This window comes from Alnus glutinosa, chromosome 1 (genome assembly GCF_958979055.1).
Source record: "Alnus glutinosa chromosome 1, dhAlnGlut1.1, whole genome shotgun sequence".
Lineage (NCBI taxonomy): Eukaryota > Viridiplantae > Streptophyta > Magnoliopsida > Fagales > Betulaceae > Alnus > Alnus glutinosa.
Window position 1 is genome coordinate 26192771 of NC_084886.1, and position 21860 is coordinate 26214630.

At 35.3% G+C, this 21860-nt stretch overlaps 2 long non-coding RNA genes across 2 annotated transcripts; both read right to left on the reverse strand.

Moving 5' to 3' along the window:
• Positions 1–5947: 5947 nt before the first annotated feature.
• On the reverse strand, positions 5948–7838 carry LOC133863039 (uncharacterized). The gene is made up of 3 exons (XR_009899357.1): positions 7497–7838; positions 6737–6770; positions 5948–6176 (listed from the first exon to the last, which is right to left on the reverse strand). It is a non-coding gene; the product is annotated as an uncharacterized LOC133863039 (long non-coding RNA).
• An 8708-nt stretch (positions 7839–16546) lies between these two features.
• LOC133863152 (uncharacterized) lies at positions 16547–17507 on the reverse strand. The gene is made up of 3 exons (XR_009899370.1): positions 17393–17507; positions 16775–16866; positions 16547–16691 (listed from the first exon to the last, which is right to left on the reverse strand). It is a non-coding gene; the product is annotated as an uncharacterized LOC133863152 (long non-coding RNA).
• Positions 17508–21860: the final 4353 nt, after the last annotated feature.

The following is a 21860-nucleotide window of genomic DNA, read 5'->3' on the forward strand; positions in this document are numbered from 1 at the left end:
GTTCATAAGAGAAGTAAATTGAATCACATGTGTAACAGCCTGCTACAACATTGAAACAATATTTTAAAGTTTCATATAATGCTTGAAATTGCATCATTATTATTACTAATCGCTCATGTTAAGGCATGTGCTCACACAAAATACCGGAAATGTGTTTTGTTAATATCTTCTGCAGAAATGACCGAGGGTGAAAATCCGAGCCAAGGATAAATTCGACCGAGGCTCCAAATATTCCGACGATAAAAACCGAGCCAAGGATCCAATCTAAGTCAAGGATAAACTCCGAGCCGATGATAAATTCCGAGCCGAGGTTGATAAATCTGAAGCCATGAAAATCCGAGCTGAGGGTGAAAAATCCGAGCCGAGGGTGAAAAATCCGAAGCCGTGAAAATCCGAGTCAAGGATAAATCGGACCGAGAGTCCAATTTCACAGAGAGTGAAATCCGAGCCGAGGGTTCAATTTTCCCGAGGGTGAAAAATCCGAAGCCGTGCAAATCCGAGTCAAGGTTAAAATTCCGAGTCAAAGGAAAAATCCGAGTTAAGGATAAATCCGACTGAGGGTCCAATTTCAAAGAGAGTGAAATCCGAGCCGAGGGTTCAATTTTCCAGAGGGTGAAAAATCCGAAGCCATGAAAATCCGAGTCAAGAGGAAAAATCTGAGTTAAGGATAAATCCGACAAAGGGTCCAATTTCAAAGAGAGTGAAATCCGAGCCGAGGGTTCAATTTTCCAGAGGGTGAAAAATCCGAAGCCGTGAAAATCCGAGTCAAGGGTAAAAATCCGAGTCAAAGGAAAAATCCGAGTCAAGGATTAATCCGACCGAGGGTCCAATTTCACCGAGAGTGAAATCCGAACCGAGGATCCAATTTTACCGAGGATAAAATTCGACCGAGGATCTAATCCGACAGAGGGTCCAATTTCACCGAAAGTGAAATCCGAGCCGAGGGTTCAATTTTCCAGAGGGTGAAAAATCCGAAGCCGTGAAAATCCGAGTCAAGGGTAAAAATCCGAGTCAAAGGAAAAATCCGAGTCAAGGATAAATCCGACCGAGGGTCCAATTTCACCGAGAGTGAAATCCGAACCGAGGATCCAATTTTACCGAGGATAAAATTCGACCGACGATCTAATCCGACCGAGGGTCCAATTTCACCGAAAGTGAAATCCGAGCCGAGGATCCAATTTTACCGAGGATAAAGTTCGACCGAAGCTTTAATCCGACCGAGGCTCCAATTTTTCCGAGGATAAAAATCCGAGACAAAGATAAATTCAGAGCTGTGGAAACATTCCAAGCCAAGGGAGCAATCCGATCGAGGCTCAATGCACAACTTCATCGAATATGGAGATAAGTTTACTCTTTGCATTTTCATTTATGCTAGCCTACTTATAAATTTTTAGACAGTCAAATATATCTCATGCATTGATCAGTGAAGTTTAAAATGAACTTCTCACCGCAACATATAAAAATGATTACACATCAAGTCTAAAAATTGGGTGGTACTCACAAAATTTTCCTCCGGTAGTACAAAACAAATATCCTAAACTTTCATACTTACCAACTCACTAATATAGAGAAAACTGAAACAGAAGACTATATCAAATCGCATGATTGAATCTTAGTGCAATTTTGCATACTTTGCATTAATAAATTGTTAATTGCTAGATTCTGCTGCATATATGCATACTTATGTGCCTTTTAGACACAATCAAGGCTAATATTTCATACCAGAGGTTTCTATCCAGCGAGATCCGAAAATTATATAAAAAAATATATATATATATACTCATGCTTTGTCAAGCTTCTCCTACGCAGGTCTTCCTTGGCTACAAAAGTCAAGAGCTCGTCAAAAGGGCCCGTCGAGAGAATTTTGATGGCAACCAACTAGAGAATATTCATTGGAAGACAGGTGGCTTCCAGAAGATCCTGTGTTGCATACTAAAACGCAAAAAGCCATCACAACAAACTCTGAGACTTGGATCACGTTGAGGGGATTCAAGTCGCAGAAAATGCCGAGACTTGAATCACGTTGAGGGGGTTCAAGTCGGTCCAGTTTGGAGTTTTGAATCACGTTGAGGGGATTCAAAGCGGACAAACTCCGAGACTTGAATCACGTTGAGGGGGTTCAAGTCGGTCCAGTTTGGAGTTTTGAATCACGTTGAGGGGATTCAAAGCGGACAAACTCCGAGACTTGAATCACGTTGAGGGGGTTCAAGTCGGTCCAGTTTGGAGTTTTGAATCACGTTGAGGGGATTCAAAGCGGACAAACTCCGAGACTTGAATCACGTTGAGGGGATTCAAGTCGGTCCAGTTTAGATTTTTGAATCACGTTGAGGGGATTCAAAGCGGACAAACTCTGAGACTTGAATCACGTTGAGGGGGTCCAAGTCGGTCTAGTTTGGAGTTTTGAATCACGTTGAGGGGATTCAAAGCGGACAAACTCCGAGACTTGAATCACGTTAAGGGGGTTCAAGTCGGTCCAGTTTGGAGTTTTGAATCACGTTGAGGGGATTCAAAGCGGACAAACTCCGAGACTTGAATCACGTTGAGGGGATTCAAGCCGGTCCAGTTTGGAGTTTTGAATCACGTTGAGGGGATTCAAAGCGGACAAACTCCGAGACTTGAATCACGTTGAGGGGATTCAAGCACTACAACCTCATCCTGCCTCGAGATTACTCGGCACGATTTGAGCGCAAAAAAGCCTCGACACCAGTCAGAGCATCCAAAGCCTCAGCCAAGGCTCTAAACATCATCAAACGCCAACAACCACATTTGCTTGGAAATCAGCCTATCAACTCAGGTATGCAAACTAATTATTATTTGATACATATATACATCTGTTCTAATAGATTTCAGGGATCCGGCTTTGGCAAAAGTCATCACAACAAACCAAACAGGGAGACAACCCTTACAAAAAATGTTTCCTAGACAAAAAAAATTTCCGAGACTAAAAAAGTCTCCGAGATGAAGGAAGTCTCCGAGACGAAAAATTTTCCAAGTTTGAAAATGTCTCCGAGATGAAAAAGTTTCCAAGTCTGAAAATGTCTCCTAGACAAAACGTCACAAGCACAAGGGGGTAAAAGCTATGCCGCTTACTAGACACTCCGACAACCATGGTCTCTACAAGCATTTGAACATCAACATTGAGTCTTCATTATCAACGGACAAAAATAGCCCCATCTGCAAGTACAAAAGAAGATTCCCAATGCCCGACTAGTTGGATGAATCAGCCAATGGGAATCGGGGGGTATCTGTTAGGGAAATTATCATCCCCTAGGCAAATGGGCCTATACCCGAACCAGGGCCCAGTTGATATTGCTGGCCCAAACTTGACCCGCTCAATCATTAGGGCGTAACAGAGTCCTATAACATCTTGAATGCTATATTTGGAACACATGGGATAAGTACATTATCCCATGAGGAGTAAGTGTCCCACTCTCCCACTCTCCCACTTAACCTCTATCTCATCCCACTAAGGGTCCCACTCACTCATGACATGAAGGTGGAACAATGCGGTTGAGAATTATGTGCTTATAAATAAGCTGCTACCCCAGGTACAAAAGATACTTTGAATATGTGCTAAAAATATACTAAACTCTCGATACTCTCCAAAATTGCCCACTGACTTAGGCATCGGAGAGGGGACGTCGGGAGACCCCCCCTCTGACGCATTGTTTGTTCTTCCTTGCAGATTACGAAGAACACGGCAAATCAAAGATTTACACGTCACCGGACTGAAAACTGTTCTAACAAGAACTGTATTCTCTATTTCATATAATCAAAAAAACAACTATCATTTATTTTTTTCTTTTATTTCAACACTAATCAGTTACTAATATATTCGAAGAGATTTGTATCGTGTTGTGATGGTAACAAAATAACACATAATAAGAATTTGTAAAAGAAAATTATGATGAACATCATATCATAATTATACGCGTCACACACCAAGAAAAAAAAAGTTTATTTTTTTTTATTATTTTTTTTATTTTATTTTAATTTTTTATTTTATTTTAATTTTATTTTAATTTTTTTTTTTATGGTTGAAAGTCAAAAACTTTACTCTCGATTCAATATTTTATTTTCTGATAATTAAACAATGATTTGTAAGTAGTAAAAGATTTTACCCAACAATATAAAGAAATTTAACAGAAAAAAGTTTGAATGTTAAGAATTCTATTATATATTGCATATAATACTAAAAAAAACAACTATCATTTTCTTTTTTCCTTCATTTCAGCACTAAGTAATGACTACTATATTCTAAGAGATTTAATATTTTATTGTATACACATGTAACAAAAAGAAAAAGAAAAAAGCATTGAAATGATTCAAATGAAGGATGTGAAGAATTACCGAATAAAAAAATCAGGAGCGTCACCAAAAAAAAAAGGAAAAAAATTGTAGAATATTTCACGAAAACGTAATCAAGAACCTTCAACCCACAAAGTCGCCCTGCCTAGATCAATGTATATATATAAGAGCGTCTGCATTTGTGGTACGCATGGTGGTGGGGACCATGTGGCCCCCTATTTTGTGATCAACTGGAATAGTTTAAAGTTCAAAAGTATTTCTTTAGGCCGATCAAATAGTCAAGATCATAATACTTAAAAGAATAAAAGGTATACAAGGATTTGAAAAAAGAAAAAAAAAAAGTACATTATTATACTTAATTATTTTACCAGTTATAAACTCTTTGATCAAAATCATGAAAAAATAACACATCCGGTCGGTATGTACTTTTTTTTTTTTTTTTTTACATAGTATTGTCTCTTCAATCAAGAAGAAAGTCACCGAAGCTAATTGACTATAGGAAAATGTTAAAAAGATAACTTTAGTACAATTAGTATACAACTCTAAAGCACAATAAAATAAAATTTATGTGTGAATCCCACTTTAATGTACTTTGAAGTTGTGCACTAATCGTACTAAAGATTGTGCATCAATAGCAACCCTTAAGTATAAGTATATGCAAATCATCCTTAGATCTGGCTCTTTTGTGGGTCCCGAAATCAGTTTATTGCTGCATGGTCCATTCCATACTGAGCCATTTATTTCTTTATTATATATTTTCTTCAAAGTTTAAGACAAGTAAAATCATTCTTCAAAAAAAAAAAAAAAAAAAAACGAAAAAAAAAGAAAGACAAGTAAAATCAGCTTTTCATTAATTAAATAATTTATTCACATTCAGCCTTTTTTTTTTTTTGTTTCCGTTTATGTTTTGTGTATGACGTGTATATTGAAGGATGTTGGGAGATAATCCTGATCCTGCCCAATGGGCCAGAATCACAGCCCATCAGAATCATTCTCGGCTAATTTCCGAGAATGCGTACTTAAAGTCGGTAATTTACCGGTGCCACGTTAAGGTCAAGGACGGTAAATTACCGACCTCGTACCAACCAGGGAAGAAAGCCCACTACCTACACGATCGCTACTACTTAGGAAGGCGTCCCCACGATCTAAGAGCAGTTGAGGACCGACTTGGCCACGATCGTGAGGGCGGTTGAGAATCGATTCCAGAAGTGGTCGTGAAGCACTACTCTCCACGATCTCCAGACAGTTGAAGACCAACCTGGCCACGATCGTAAAGCGTGTGCCTTAATCCCACAATTTGAGCGGTCGACAAGTGCTCCAAACTTGACACGTGGTCCAATGAAAGAACCAGATCGCTCGCAACATGACATGTATAAATACCTCACTACTGAACAGGTAATTTAGATTGCTCATTGTGATACAAGGGTGATATTGTAACGCCCCGAATTTGAGCCAGCAAATTCGTAAGCAGAAACCTCCGGTTCCCACGTGACGTTACTACATCAGAGATAACTCTCGCAGCGGAATATATTTTTGTTCTTCTAAAGACTTAGGAATTGATAGCATAACACATTAGAGCTGACTGAAATACTTCTAGACATTCATTATTAAAGATTCTTATAACAAATACAAGGAAACAGGTGTCCGTAATGACACAAAATAATACATAGAAATTTGGCAATCTTGTCAACATAAAATGTTATAAACACAGAAAACTACAAACAAAATATAAATATTGTTCACCGAATAAAATAATAATAATGGACTAGACATAGTAGTCCACAAAATGAGAGGCATCCTAGCCTCAGATACTGTTATCAAGATCGCCTAAAGGTCTGGACAACCCTGATACTCCTTGCCTTCGTAACCTGTATTAATATATAATACAGAGAGAAATAATAATACCAAAAATACCTAGTGAGTCCACTGTTTTCAATAATTTTATAAGTACTGATTTATTAGAAATATATATCATAATGCAATGACATAATAAAATGACAGTTTTATATGCACAGTCTTATTATAAAAGTAAATCATGAGCTTCTTGCGTTCAATCTTTAGAGACGTAACTCTGACATATAGATTCAAGGAAACGTAATTCCATTTAATAAAGTCTAGGAAACGTAATTCCTGTATAGCGTATTATAGGAAACGTAATTCCCGCTTATCGAGTTATAGGAGACGTAACCCCCCGTTTAGCGAGTTCTAAGGAGACGTCACTCCTCTAACAATTTATTATCTTTTTGGCACAGGCAGACGTCACTCCCTGTTCCGTAGGCAGACGTAACTCCCTACTCTTTTATAATTAAATTCATTAATTAAAATAACAAAATATACAAATTTCACATGCGCATCCAATTAAATAAAGCAGAAATTATAACGTTATGGAAAATCTCTACATCACTCTCAGTGAGTAAGAAATACTCACCTTCTTCTTCGTGTAGTTCCTTTAAACTTCTTTTCTGCTTATAAATCCATCCATGCAATAATATATTTATCAATCATCTATCAAACAAATCATTGTTTATAGACCCTCATCTTTTTATATTTATTATTCATCACTTCATTACGTTTGAGACGATCACTCATAATAAATCTTAAAACCTTGGTTCATGATTTGGTGACGAGGCTATATAACCAATGCTACCAAATATGAACTTGAAGGATTAAAATATATCATAAGGACAATAAGGAAATAAATACGATCAACTCATGAGAATCATGAGGACAATGTAATGTAAAAAGGAAATATAAATACGATCAACTCATGAAAGTCATGAGGACAATGAAATATAAAAGGAAATATAAATACGATCAACTCATGAAAGTCATGAGGACAATGAAATATAAAAGTAAATATAAATACGATCAACTCATGAAGTCATGAGGACAATGAAATGTAAAAAGGAAATATAAATACGATCAACTCATGAAGTCATGAGGACAATGAAATATAAAAGGCAATATAAATGCGATCAACTCATGAAGTCATGAGGACGATGAAATGTAAAAAGGAAATATAAATACGATCAACTCATGAAGTCATGAGGACAATGAAATATAAAAGTAGTTTATATTACTTTCTTTTTATCTCTTAAGCTTATTGGGTCTTTAAACAATTCAAATAACAAGTAATGAAATCATAACCTATATCATCAAATTAATGAAACTAATGATTAGAAGCTTACCCAAAATACTTCCTAGCATACACTTCAAGCCTTGAACAACACAAGACTACACAAATCCCACAATTTTCTCTCTTGGCCTTAGGTGTGTGTGTGAGTGAAGCTTAATGGGCATTGCATCTTCCACCTTGGTTCTATTTATAAGAGAATGAATGGTTAGGATCAAGTAGACACATTTTGATCCAATGGATAGGAATTGGTGCATCTTAGCCTTATTTCCAAGGCACATGGGTTTCATCATCACTAAGGTGGTGCATTCTAGATGTGGGATGTGGGCAACACTTGTGGTGATGAGTGCACACATTAGAGGAAGTGGGTGATGAGTTGTCCAAATCAAAGGAAGTATTAAATAATGCTATATATGAATTTTCGTCCATATAGAGGCCAGCTTACTCCAAGCAACGTTTTGATGGACAAATCTAATCCGATCACTGTGAAATTTTGAGGGTAGATAGATGACGTCAAGACGAACACTTTCTCTTTTTGGTTCAACTCAATCCGAGTTCGTTATGACTTAGTTTTGGTCAATCAAAGTTTCTGGTTTACTTTGACAAGTTAAACCAAGATATTGTTTAGACTACTTTCATTTTATGATTACTCTAGATTCTATTCTAGACATCCTTTATTCTTTCATCATAAGAGGGGGAGGGAATAAATGTAGTGAAATGTTGCACTAGGTGTTGAATCATTATATCCTCCACTAACATATTTAATCATCTAACACACATTAATTTATGGCATTTCTTTAAGGTATAAAAATAGGTCTTTCACATGTTGAGTTGGGTGATGACTCATGTAATCATCATGATCATAGGAAGATAACATGTGATAGATGGGTTGGGTTTGTGGATAGCAATTGGAATGGGTTGGGTTAAGTCCAAAGATGGCCCATTAATGAATAATGTGAATTTCCGTCCAGAACAGGGGTCGTATTTTTAACGGATGTTTTCATGGCCTTAACGATGTCCAAACATCATGAAATTTGGAGGGGACCTAGAGGACTTCAAAACGAGTGTCTCAGTTTTTGAATCAACCAAAATGGAGTTCGTTTGACCCTGTTTCCGTTATTCCAAAGTTTAAGGTCTGTTTTGAGTTTTTATCAAATTGTAACTATAAACGTTTCTAAAAACAGAAATACATTATTTATTTTCATAAATAATCATAGTTATTCTTTTGCCTTATTAAAAGTGTTTTAAAATTAATTTAAACCATTATAAATTATGTCTTAAAATCTGGGGCGCTACAGATATACACTTAAGATAAAAACTGACAAAGGCATCGGAGTGGGATTGTCGGATTCTCCCCGACGTAGTTTGTTTTATTTGCAGGATAACGAAGATAGGCTCTTCTGGTTTGTCAACTACCATATCAGAAACTGTTCTAACAAAAGGACAAGAAAAGAACAGCTAAATAGAGAGAGTCAAGACAAAATATTTTATCATGGCAATTGACTTTTCATCAATTCAACTCGTTTTCAAGTGATACTCATTAGTTTTTTAAAATGTATTTTGTCATTTTATTTACCAAAAGAATTTTGAAATTCAATTAATTGTCTTTTCTTAAAAAAATAATAATAAGAAAAAATGTTGTTAATTAATGGGCCAACCGAGTATAAAAGATGAAAATTATCTAATTAATGAGAAGCCACAAAATTAAGTTGTGATAATTACCTATAAATTAATTTAATAAAATAACACATGCCCTAACAATTTTTTAACAATTGCTTCTTCAAAAAGATCTTCCTTCTTTCTTTTTACTTTTCTGCATTTCTTTTCTCGTGAACACCTAGCACTCTATCTTTGCCATCACTCTAGATTTACTTTGGATCAATCACTTTGGAGATGTGTGTACAGCTAAATAGCTGTCAAGTATGACACAATAAAATCATGATTTATTTAAAAAATTAAAAAAAATGGAAAAGACTCGATTTAAAAAGTCATCTCTTGATTCTGGGCCTTCTGGGTTGCTCAACCTCACCCAGCTTCTTATTTCCATTTTAGGAAGCTTTCTTCCATGACATGAAAGCATGGAAGGCGACAAAAAAGAAACATCCAATGAGATTGTCTCTTTCTCTTTCTTGAATAAATACAAAAGTGAGCAGTATATACAATAACTAGCTTTTCCATTTGCATGATGTTTTTGTGCGTTGAAACTTTTGGATTGTGAACATATTAAAGGAAAAGTTATGTCAATTAGCATGTAAAATAAGTGAGAAATTGAGAAAAAGCTGGTCCCTTTCAGTCTCATGTTATAATTTTATTGACTCCAATATGTCAAATTAATGCAGTGGACCAACTACTCCTCTCTCTGTCTCTTAACTTGCAGACAACAGAGAGAACTCGTCGTTGCTGGGGGAGGGAGGCCAGCCTCCTTCCCCCCGGCTTTGGTCTTGCCCCTTAGTCCTCTTGGACTAAGGTTTTGTTTCCTCCTGAGTTTTTCTCAGTGGAGGCTAGCATTCTCCCAGCCATTATGGCTGTGGAGCTGTTGTTCCCCTAGCCTTGTTAGGCTATGGTGGCTTGTTTCTATGTTTTTTCTTTTCTTTATTTTGTTCTTAGCAGGAAGGCTCATATGTAGGTGTTCTAGCTTGGGAGTGTGGTGGGTTTCGTGTCTTTAACGAAGGTTTTGGCCGGTTTTGTTCAAAATTTCTTCTTCAACTTTGGAGCCACATCTACACACCTCCGGTGCTTATTCCAAGACACGCGCCCCCCAGCCGCGTTCACCGTCGTCGTCTGCTCCAGCCGCCGAAAGCTCAGGCCTCTTCGGTAATCGGTTCCCGGCACGTGGCCGGCACGCGCCAGAGAGCCTGTTGCTCCTCGGCGCGCATGTTGGCCATGCTTCGCCTTTTCTGGCCGTGCACGGTGTTGGATGGGGTCTACGGTGGTCGATCCTCTGCTGGGTGGTACCGGTGACTGTTCTTGTCCTCCACGCGCCGCTGTCTCCGGCGGAATCCGCCACTGTCTCACTGCCGGCAGCTGCTTTGAGTTTTCTCTGTTTTCTTTGTACATTCCTATGTGTCTACTGTGGATCACAGTTTGTCTATTTGTAATGCACAAATGTTTATGGGCCTATTTGGTGTCTGGGGTAGACTAGGCCAGTCCTCTTATATTGATTGTATGGGCTTTTAACTGTAAAGAGGTGATTTATTTGGTGTCCTTGTAATATTTGTGGATTGTATTTAGACAACTGCTTTAAGTCAGACTTGTTTCTGACTTAAGGTTTAGGGGGGTCTTGTACCTCTATCCTTGTACTCGCCCTTGAGGCGTTTAGTAATATATGGTAGCACATGCTATCTTGTTCGAAAAACAAAATGCAGTGGACCAACTCTCTCAGTAGACGCGAAAAAAGATTCAACTATTTTGCCAGACGCGAAGGAAGCAAACAAGATAGGCTTTGTCCTTTTTCTTTTGTCATACTTTTTCTATCTTCTGATAAAAAAAGAAAAAGAAAAAGAGGGAAATGATAAAAATACAACTAGTACACAATTAGTGCACAACTTCAAGACACATTGAGGTGTGACTCATTATGTGAAAGAACACAAGAGAAACATGGGGTGACATGTAATATTACTCATCTTTAAATGCGCAACTTTTTCAGTATTGCATAGTCTTTTCACAAATCAGCATTTAATTAAATAATTTACTCATATTCGACATTTTCTCAATCCGCTTCTCTTTTTGTTTTGTGTGTGACGTATATTAAAGGACAAGAAAATAGAGGTGGTCATTTAATGTAATTTATCATGTCAAGACAAAACATTTTATCATGACAATTGACTTTTCACCACTTGTCTCCATGTGATGCTTATCATTTTTTCAAAATGTGTGCTGTCATTTCATTTGACAACTAAACTTTGAAATCTAATTGTCTCTTCTTAATATATATATATATATTTAATGGGCCAACCGACTATAGAAGATGAAAATTATTAATTAATGAGAAGACACAAATTAATTTGTGATAATTACCTATATATTAATTTAATAAAATAACAAATATAGAAAAGTAAAAAAAAAAAAAAAGGAAGAGCTTTTTGATGAAGTAATTATTAAGAAATTGTTAGGACATATGTTATTTTACTAAATTAATTTATAACAATCACCTATCTAAGATTTTCGCAACCCCAAAGCACCGAAAAAAAAAAAAATATTCCCGCTAGTGTATCAACAACAACGATGTAGTCGTCGGTAATATCAAAATTTTTAACATTAATTACCAACGACAACCAAAAAAATGTTGTCACCGTTAAGTGACTATATTAGTGCTGACTAGAAATTGCTGTCACCAAAATTCTTGCAGTGGCGCGTTGGAGTCTCTACAAACAGCTGCCATCATAGAAAATTAATTAGTGGTAATTGTTACACCAAAATTGATTTTAAGACAATGAGAAGGAAGAGCCGGTAGGAATTAAGGAGAATGAGCATTAATTGTTAGAAAAATATTGTAATTGTAATATTAATTAAGCAATTAACCACGAGGTAAACAACTGGAGGAGGCCAGGGAAAGTGCACATATGCATGATGGCACAAGGCTGCCCTTGCCCGGATCAATATATCTATATATTCTAATACTTTTCAGGCGTTTGATTTGGAATTAATATTCAAATTCCACGCCACGAGATCGAGATCATGTGGAGGAGATAGAGTCTCCACATGAGATTGACCTAATTAATTAATTAATTATCAGCCCATGCACTAAAACTCCTGATTTAATTTGGAATGTTATGTCATATGATTATATGCAAATGGGTTCGGAGTGGAGATTGAACTATAAAAGGGACGAAATTTATTTGAAGAATCCTATCTCATTGTTATATTTTAATTCTCAAGATACATGCTAATTTAAACATCGGAATAGAATTCAGTCAGCACTCCCAACAAACTCATTTGTTTACCTTTATTGTTTTGCAGCGATTGAAGTAAGCACCAATAATGACGTACCCCACTGTACCGAAAACTGTTTTGACAACCTTCATGCTATGACCTCATTACTTTAGCTTAATTACACTACATAGAGGGCAATAAGAACTCGTGTAAATCTTATATATATATATTCAAAACATGGGTCACCCAATTTCCATGACCCCAATATGTTTAATAGAATTGGAGAAAGTAATGATCAATATTTTCATACTTGTAATAATTCCCTACTTTGAGAACCAAAACATATTGAATCACCCTCGGGATCACTCCTGTTCCAACACGTGGAAAATTTTCCATTTCATTAATAAAACAATAATGAGAAAAACCAATGGCACTTGTGTTTGTAAAAAAGATGGTGCAATGATCAATCATGCCGGCCAGGAGAAAAGAGCCGTTGGATTTCGATAAAGCTAGTGGCATGGGAAAGAGATCGACTAACACCAAAAGCCTGTATCCAAAAATAGTATAGCGTTTGTATGCTAAGACAGGTAAAAATTAATAATAATAATAATAATAATAATAATAAAGAGTACTCCTAGTAATTGGCCGGGGTGGAAACATATATTGTTGGAATTTGTTTCTCTTTGGAGATTCTTTTGGAAAAAGGAATAGTATATATATATATATATATAAATATATTTATAATAGCAGGTTTGGCACTTGATCATTCAGTGGCCATGACCATGGTAAAGACGATTAAACACTCCAGGAAGAACCTCAACTTTAATTTTTTGGTTAATTTATATGGTAATATATATATATATATTGGTTTTTATTATTTTGTGGAGACCTTTAAAATAACAATTTTTTTTTTTTATTTTTTTTATTATTTTTTTTTTTATTTTTATAATATTAGGAACTACTCAAAAGTATCGGACAATTCCAAATTCTATCACTAACATTTTAAAATATATATTTTTAAAATAATAATAATAATAATAATAATAAAAAACCCCACTGACAAGGGGGAGGGATAAGACAATGAAAAAATGGGTTTGTTAAAAATTTTGTTTATTATCTTTCATTTTCATTTTTATTAACAGATAATTCAAACACAAAAACACTTTAAAAAGAAAAAGAAAAGAAAGAAAGTTGTTTTCACGTTTATATCATCTCAAAACACAATTTCAAACAAAAATACAAAAAGCATTACCAAAATGCATTAACAAGTATCGTTACTTGCGGCTTTTCTATCTCTCGTTAGCATTACCAAAATGCATTAACAAGAATATTTTTTTTAAAAAAGTAGTTGGCTTATATCACATTAACTTTAAAACATTTTTTTTTCTTCACTTTTTATATTACATCAATATTTTTTTATTACTTTTTAAATAAAAAACTCATTACAATACAATTTTTTTATTTTATTTTTTTATTTTTCACTTTTCCATATAAATTATTTCAACTTTATATCATATCAATCATAATTTTCAATCATTCAAAAAAAAATTTCTAAAGAGAGGGGAGGGAGATTTTCAAATGGGGCCAAAGTTGAAAATCTATCCGGCCGAAAAGAAAAAACCTACACTTTCCAGTTTCCTCCCCCATTTGCAATAATTCTACCAGGTGACAATCCTTTCAAATTATTAGACACTTTCAGCTGCCCCTTCCATTAGCAGTTTCTCTTAACTTGAATGGAAACTGCAAAACATTGCTAATTTGTTATCGGGATTCATCTCTTCATTATGTATATATCCAACGTAAAAAAAGATATCACTTAATGAAAAATTCAGGTACATATTCAACTTTGAATGGTAAGTTAGGTGGATGGTCCCTAAAGTCTTTTAAGTACTTTTACCCAAGTCATTTCTTTTTTATATATATTCACATGAGACTCATGAGAGGGACCAGCTCTTTCTTAATTTCTCACTTACATATTTCACATGCTAGCTAATTGACATAACTTTTCCTTTAACATGTTGACAATCCAAAAGTTTCAACGCACGAAAACACCATGCAAATGGGGAAGCTAGTTATTATACTACTCATTTTGTATTTATTCAAGAAAGATAGAGAAAATCTCATCGGATGTTTCTTCCTTGTGGCCTTCCATATATACTTTGATGATGTCATGGAAATAATATGGTAGATGAGGTAGAATCACGAGATGAAAGTATATATTGAACAAGTTAAAGAAGGGTTGAGTACAATCATGAGCAGAGGTTAAGGCCATGGCCTCTTCTACCTTAAGCTTTTGTATCAGCCCCATCATATCCCACTAAGAATTGCAAATATTTTATTAGAGGTTGATGGGCAGTAAGAAAAATATTAGAACAAAAGCTTGTCAATTGTCATATCATAAATTTGTTTCCATGAGGTAGGTAGGCCGTATGGTGTTGGTTAGCACCCAACACCAACATTAATGCAAAAACACTTGATCAAGTTGTAATTTTTAATTAGAGTGTCATATTAACATAGAGGGACTTAAAAAAGAAACTAAAATGAACTATAACATTTCTCAATCACCCATGCACACACATTTTTAAATGCATTATTAATTAAACAAGTTCACAAGAATCTCTTACACAAACTTTTGTTTCAGAAATCAAAATTAATTTAGCCCCCCCTTTTTTTGTCTTTTAAGTTTGTCTTTGATGGAGGAGCTTCGAAAGAATCTCAGAATCAAAAATCATTTTAAAATATATTAATCAAAGTCTTGTGCACAGACTAAAATTGGGATATTAAAAATCCGTTAACCCCTGTTATTCAGGGCAAAAATTTATTGGTGCGTGTGGCGTAGCAAAAGAAATAATGCAGTGCAAAGGGCAGATACAAAAAAATTGCAGTCATCCGCAAAGGTATATATATATATACATCTCGAAGTAGCCAGAAAAATTTCCCTTATTTTCACTTTTGTAAATTACTACTTGGATGGCACGTGCAATGCACGTACTTGATTCCCGGTGTTATGTATCATTATAATTGTTAACATTATAATGTAAGTGATATATATACATAGAATAGATTAAATATCCAAATTATTGAACGAGTATATATTAAATTTTTGAAATAAATAAAGAGTTTCGAGGATGTTCTGAACATCAACTTTAACACCACCAATACCAGCTGATGCCAGATATGAGTGGAGTTCATTATAGAAATTCAAAACTTTTTTAGGGTTCACAAGGCTAAGCCCATTTGCTGAAATGCTTTTTAAATTATCACATGCCTCATTTGATACAACCCTGGGAGATGAAACAGGGTAGGCCAATTTAGACTCATAGTGTTCCATTTCGGTAACACCAGGTTTAACAACAGCTCAATACCGGCCTCACCATTGGGTTCACCGGCGTCCTCCAAGTCCTCCGATGTTCGGCGTGTCCCCCACCGCCCCCTCCACATCGGCGCGTGGCATGCACGTGTCAGGGATCTCCCTGGCGCGTGATGGCCACGCGCCACTCTGCCGGCTTCCACTTCCATGTCGAACGGCGGTTCTCGGAGGATCGGGTGTTTTCCTGCTGGAGGCTCCTCCCTTCCCTTCCCTCACCGAGGCTTTGTTTGGGTGGTGTTTTTTTTTTTTTTTTTTTTTCTGTTGTTTTGTTTTTGGTTTTCTTAGTTGCAGTTTTTCTGGCCACCTTCGTTTTGTAGGGGTGTTGTTTTGTCGAATGCTGTGTTCTTTAGTTAGATTTGCAAGCTGCCTGTTAGATGCTTGGATTTTATTGGAGTTTTTTTTTCGCTTAATAGCGTAGATCAGCCATCTTTTTTTAGTAGTGGTACTTATTTGGTTAGGGTGGCTTCCAATGTTGGTTCTTGTAATCTTTGGGTGTTTTTTAGGTAGTTTGCTCCCAAATCAAAAATTAGTTCTGATTTTATGTTTAGGGAGTCATGGTATTCCTTAACAATGTAATTGGACCTTTAGGTCTTTGGTTTATTTTAATGAAAGCAGTACTCTTTCTTCAAAAAAAGAAAAAAGATATGAAAATCTAAATAAGAGAATCACTTTAAATCATGTTTGTCCTTTATGTCACCAACAATGTGGAGAAGTCCCAATGTTGGATCCTCTACTCCGTGAACCTCTTTGCCATCTTTCTGAAATTTGTGGTTCTCTTTGATATTTGTCAACCTGTTTGAAAGCTGAACGACAGGAAGACAGTAAAAATGATATATTGTTAGCCAAAAAAAGGAATAGGCCGCACAAAAGAAAGAAAAGTCTTTTGCATAAAGCACTCACTTGGCTGAGTTATCAGCTTTGGATTCAGTGCCAGTGGGATCTATGCTAACTGATTGCCATCCATCATCAATTATAACAAATTTTGGAGGAATTCCACCCTTCTCTAAGCTGCAATAGTTTTACTTGTTAGTATCTTTCTATGATGCCATCCATGTTACTTAAACTACTACCCATGATGAGAAAATCAATACCTCTCTAAACCTTGCTTTACGCCCTCTGAAGTGACATCAGTAAAGAAAGCATCCCATGTACACCAGCCAAACCAGTTCAACATGTCTGGCATCTGAAGCATATAATATAAAGAAATTAGAACTTATGAAGTTAGATATGAAAATGTATAAAGTTAGAAATGAAATTAGAACTCCAGCCAGAGGATACTTTATACGTTCCTTTCTCTCACAATGAGAAAATGTCTGTAATTGTTTCTCAACACTCCTGTACATAAATGGATGTATTCTAAAGTTCAGATATGTGTAAAGAAAGAGCATTTCGCTCATCTAAGTTAAAATTCTGCAGTAAAACCTGGACTGTTGGACAGATTCAAAAAGTCTAAAAGGATAAGATCTAGTATAGTACATGTACGCGAGTGATCTAATTCACATGGTATGTGACAGTACTTAAATCTATAAGTGGTTCTTCAAGGAAAAACACTAAAAAATAATGTTTCTTCTAAATTCCAAAATAAAGGAAATGAAATGTGTACATGTCTCTTCAAGGATAACTTAAGACATGGAATTTAAAACAATGAACAGAAATTGAGGGATATTGGTATTACCAATTTATAAAGGTGGATAAAACTTAAAACTTACTTCACTGCATTTGTGATTACATCAAATGGGTCTGCTCCAGCAGCCACAAAAACCAAATGACTCCCCTCAAATCCTTCAACAGCGGGATCTCCTGCAAGAAACCACAATCCCTCCCCTCAATCCCTCCCATCACTACAAAAAACACTGTAAATCGCCGCGTGTCTACAGTAACCGGTACTGTAGACACGCGGCCAGATGGCAGCGTGTGCCTCTGGCCACGTGGCCATATGTGGCGTAGAAACAATTGGCAGCGTGTAATTTATACACGCGGCCAATTATTTATACACGCTGCCATCTGGCCGCGTGTAATTGTTACACGCTGCCAATTGGCCGCGTGTATAAATTACACGCTGCTAGATGGCGGACACGTGTAATTTAATACACGTGGCTAACTGGTGTTTTCCAAAAAAATATTTTTGGAATTCCTTTTTTTTAAAAAAAAAAAAAAAAAAAAAACAAATAGTATGTACATGATAATATTACTATGTACCCTATACCAAATTAGAGTTTATAAACTAATTAGTTTTGTACAGTACTTGTATTTAAATTTTTTTGAATTTATTTATATTAAAAATTCTTATGATATACCCCAACAATAAATTTGTGCTATATTTAGTATGTATTGTACTTATAGTTATGTTTTAGGGTTTACATGCAAGTTGAGTTTCTTGAATATGGTTTATGCGTTAGGACTTAATTTATTGTATGTGTAGTACATACTCTCAGGGTTAGGGTTCGTAGAACATCCATCTGAATGTGTTCGTCTTGTGGTCCCGATCATTATAGCATACCTTACACAAGTATAAAATTGCATGCCTCTATCATTTGATCCAGTTCAATGTTCAAAACTTGGTCGAACTATCATTTGATCCTAGAGTTAGGGTTTATCACTATATATATAGTATATATATTTAGGGTTAGGGTTTATGACTTATACAAATAGTACATACACTTAATATTAGGGTTAAGGTTAGGGTTTACGGCTTATACATATAGTACATACACTTAATATTAGGGTTAAGGTTAGGGTTTATGGCTTACATATATATGGTACATACACTTAAGATTAGGGTTAAGATTATGGGTTTTAAGGTTCAATTTTATGGTCAGGGTTTAGTATAGTATATATATATATATATATATACTTAGGGTTAGGATTTAGTTTTAATTAATAGTTTACGGTTTAGTTTTATGGCTTAGGGTTTAGCAATTTGTACAGTACATACACTTAGGGTTTAACAATTTGTACAGTACATACACTTAGGGTTGCATGTGTTTGTATTTGTATTTGTATTTGTATTTCAAAACTATCTTGTCATATTATGTATATACATATATATAATATATGCATGCATGCATGCATGTAAACGGCGTGCCGAAACTATATACCTTTATAGTTACTTGTATATATCCTAACATTGGTGTTTATGGCTATATATATATATATATATATATATATATATATATAGAGTATACTTATATAGCTATACTGTGTATAGCTATATATATATAGTATATATATACACTTAGGGTTAGGGTTTATAAATATATATAATAACGTTGTATATACACTTAGTGTTAAGGTTTATGTTTATATAGAGTACTAAATGCATAATTAACCCAAATTTGTGCTATATATATATGCATAATTATACGGCGAGGAACAAAAAAAAAAAATGCAACATAACAAAGTACATACACTTAGGGTTAGGGTTTATGACTATATATAGTATATAGACATAGGGTTAGGGGTTATGGGCTACGTGCAATATGTTTATAGTATATTTACGTTTTACGTGTTGAGTACTTTAAATATATATGGTATACTTATAAGTAAACCCTAACTCTAATTAGGATTTACGTTAATGGAATACTAATCTAATAAAACCCTAACCCTATATATATATAGGACCTATATATATATACATGAAACTTAACACAGACTTAGGGTTTAGGAATTAGTTTTAGGGTTATCGTTTAGGGTTTAGTTTTATGGGTTAGAGTTTACGTAAACCTTAACACTATATATATTACTTACACTTAGGGTCGGATTAGGGTTTGTGTTTGTGTTTGTGTTTACAAATACAAATATATATATATATATATATATATATATATATATATAAATATAATTTTTCGTTTTTCAAAAAAAAAAAAAAAAAAAAAATAAAAACAGATAGAGACGTGTATTATTATACACGTCTCTAATTGGCCGGGTGGCATTACGCCACGCGGCCAATTTTTGGCCAGGTGACCTGCGCGGGACAATTCCCGCGCGCCACCTGGCCTAAATTTTAATTAATTAAAAAAAAAAAAAAACAGGGTAGCTTCCACAGGAAGCTACCCTCGTTCTTAGCACATTTCTCCCTCTCTCCCTCAGCTCTCTCTCGCTCACTCAGCTCTCTCTCTCTCTCTCTCCCTCTCCATCCACCGACCACCGACCACCAGGATCCGGTGTCTTTTCCGGCCAGGTCCCTCTCCGGCCGTCACTGCACCACGCGTGTTGGCCAAATAGGTGCATGCTCTCTCTCTCTCTCTCTCTCTCTCTATCTCTCTCTCTCTTTATCTCTGTCTCTCTCTCTAGCTCTCTCTCTCTCTCTAACCGAACCAGGAACCCTAACCCTAGGTCCGGACCTATCTCTCTCTACATCTCCCTCTCTCTCTCTGTCTCTCTCTCTGTCTCTCTCTAGCTTTCTCTCTCTCTAGCTCTCTCTCTCTCTCTCTCTCTCTCTCTCTCTCTCTCTCTCTCTCTAACCGAACCACAGACTAAACCCTAACCCTAGGTCCGGACCTCTCTCTCTCTACACCCATCTCTCTGACTCTATCTCTCTCTACATCTCTCTCTCTCTCTGAAACCTCTCCCGGTGTCTCTTTGGGACTTGTTTTGGGGTATTATTTTGGGATTAATATGTTTTAATGCAGGTACATTTTGGCAAAGGAGCATACAAATCACTCAAAAAAAAAATATTTGTGGGTAATTTTAGCATTAATTTTTTTTCTTTATTTTTGGCTATAATAAACTTGGTGCATTTAAATTAATTTGTTTAAAATCTGTTTCTAATTTTTTTAATAGTTTCATATAATAATTGTGGATTTAGCAATTAATAATGGTCTATGCAATGCTGTTAATTTTGTTGGGTTTGAATATCTATTGTTGTGTAATTTTATGTGTTTTGATGTGGTTGGTCGTTATGCATGAAAAATATTTGTACAGTTGTGGTATTTTTTTTCTTTTTGTAATATGTTTTACTGTACTACGAATTGGTGTGTGGATTATTATTTGTGGCAATTATTTTATTAACTTCATCATAAAATCAATGATCAAAACCAATAAAATATAAATAAATATGCGGTACTACAAAAAACAATTTTTGGGTTTTTTAAGAACAAAGAAAAAAAGTTTAATAGTTCATTTTCAGGTAATTTTTTTACAAACAAAAAAAAAAAAAAACCATTTCAAAGTAAACTCGCCATCATTTCATAATAAAATGATCGTATCTAACGATTATTGGATAGATACAGAAAATTAAATTTGGCCACCGTCTACCATTTATAATAATTTTTTTTATTATTCAATTTATAACAAAGGTGTAAACAATAAACCCTAAATCCTAAATCAAAACCAATATAAAAATCCCTATGATCAAATCTCAAAACCAAACCCCTAAGCTTTATACTCTAAAAAACAAGCAAAAACCATAAACCCTAAACCCTAGCCCAAATTACCGTTCACCCTAAAAACCCTAAACCCTACAAAAGAGTGAAATTTTTTTATTACTTTTTTATTTTAGTTTAACCCTAAACCCTAACCCTAAAAACTAAACCCCAAAAACCTAAATCCTAACCTTAAAACCCTAAAACCTAAACCCTAAACCCTAAATTCTAACCTTAATACCCTAACCCAAAAAACTAAACCGTAAAAACTAAACCCTAAAAACCTAAACCCTAACTTTAGAACCATAAAAACTAAACCCTAAACCCTAAACCCTAACCTTAAAACCCTAACCCTAAAACCCTAAACCCTAACCTTAAAACCCTAACCCTAAAAACTAAACCCTAAAAACCTAAATCCTAACCTTAAAACCCTAAAACCTAAACCCTAAACCCTAAATTCCAACCTTAATACCCTAACCCTAAAAAGTAAACCGTAAAAACTAAACCCTAAAAACCTAAACCCTAACTTTAAAACCCTAAAACCAAAACCCTAAACCCTAAACCCTAACCTTAAAACCCTAACCCTAAAACCCTAAACCCTAACCTTAAAACCCTAACCCTAAAAACTAAACCCTAAACCCTAAACCCTAACCTTAAAACCCTAACCCTGAAACCCTAAACCCTAACCTTAAAACCCTAACCCTAAAAACTAAACCGTAAAAACTAAACCCTAAAAACCTAAACCCTAACTTTAAAGCCCTAAAACCTAAACCCTAACCTTAAAACCGTAACCCTAAAACCCTAAACCCTAACC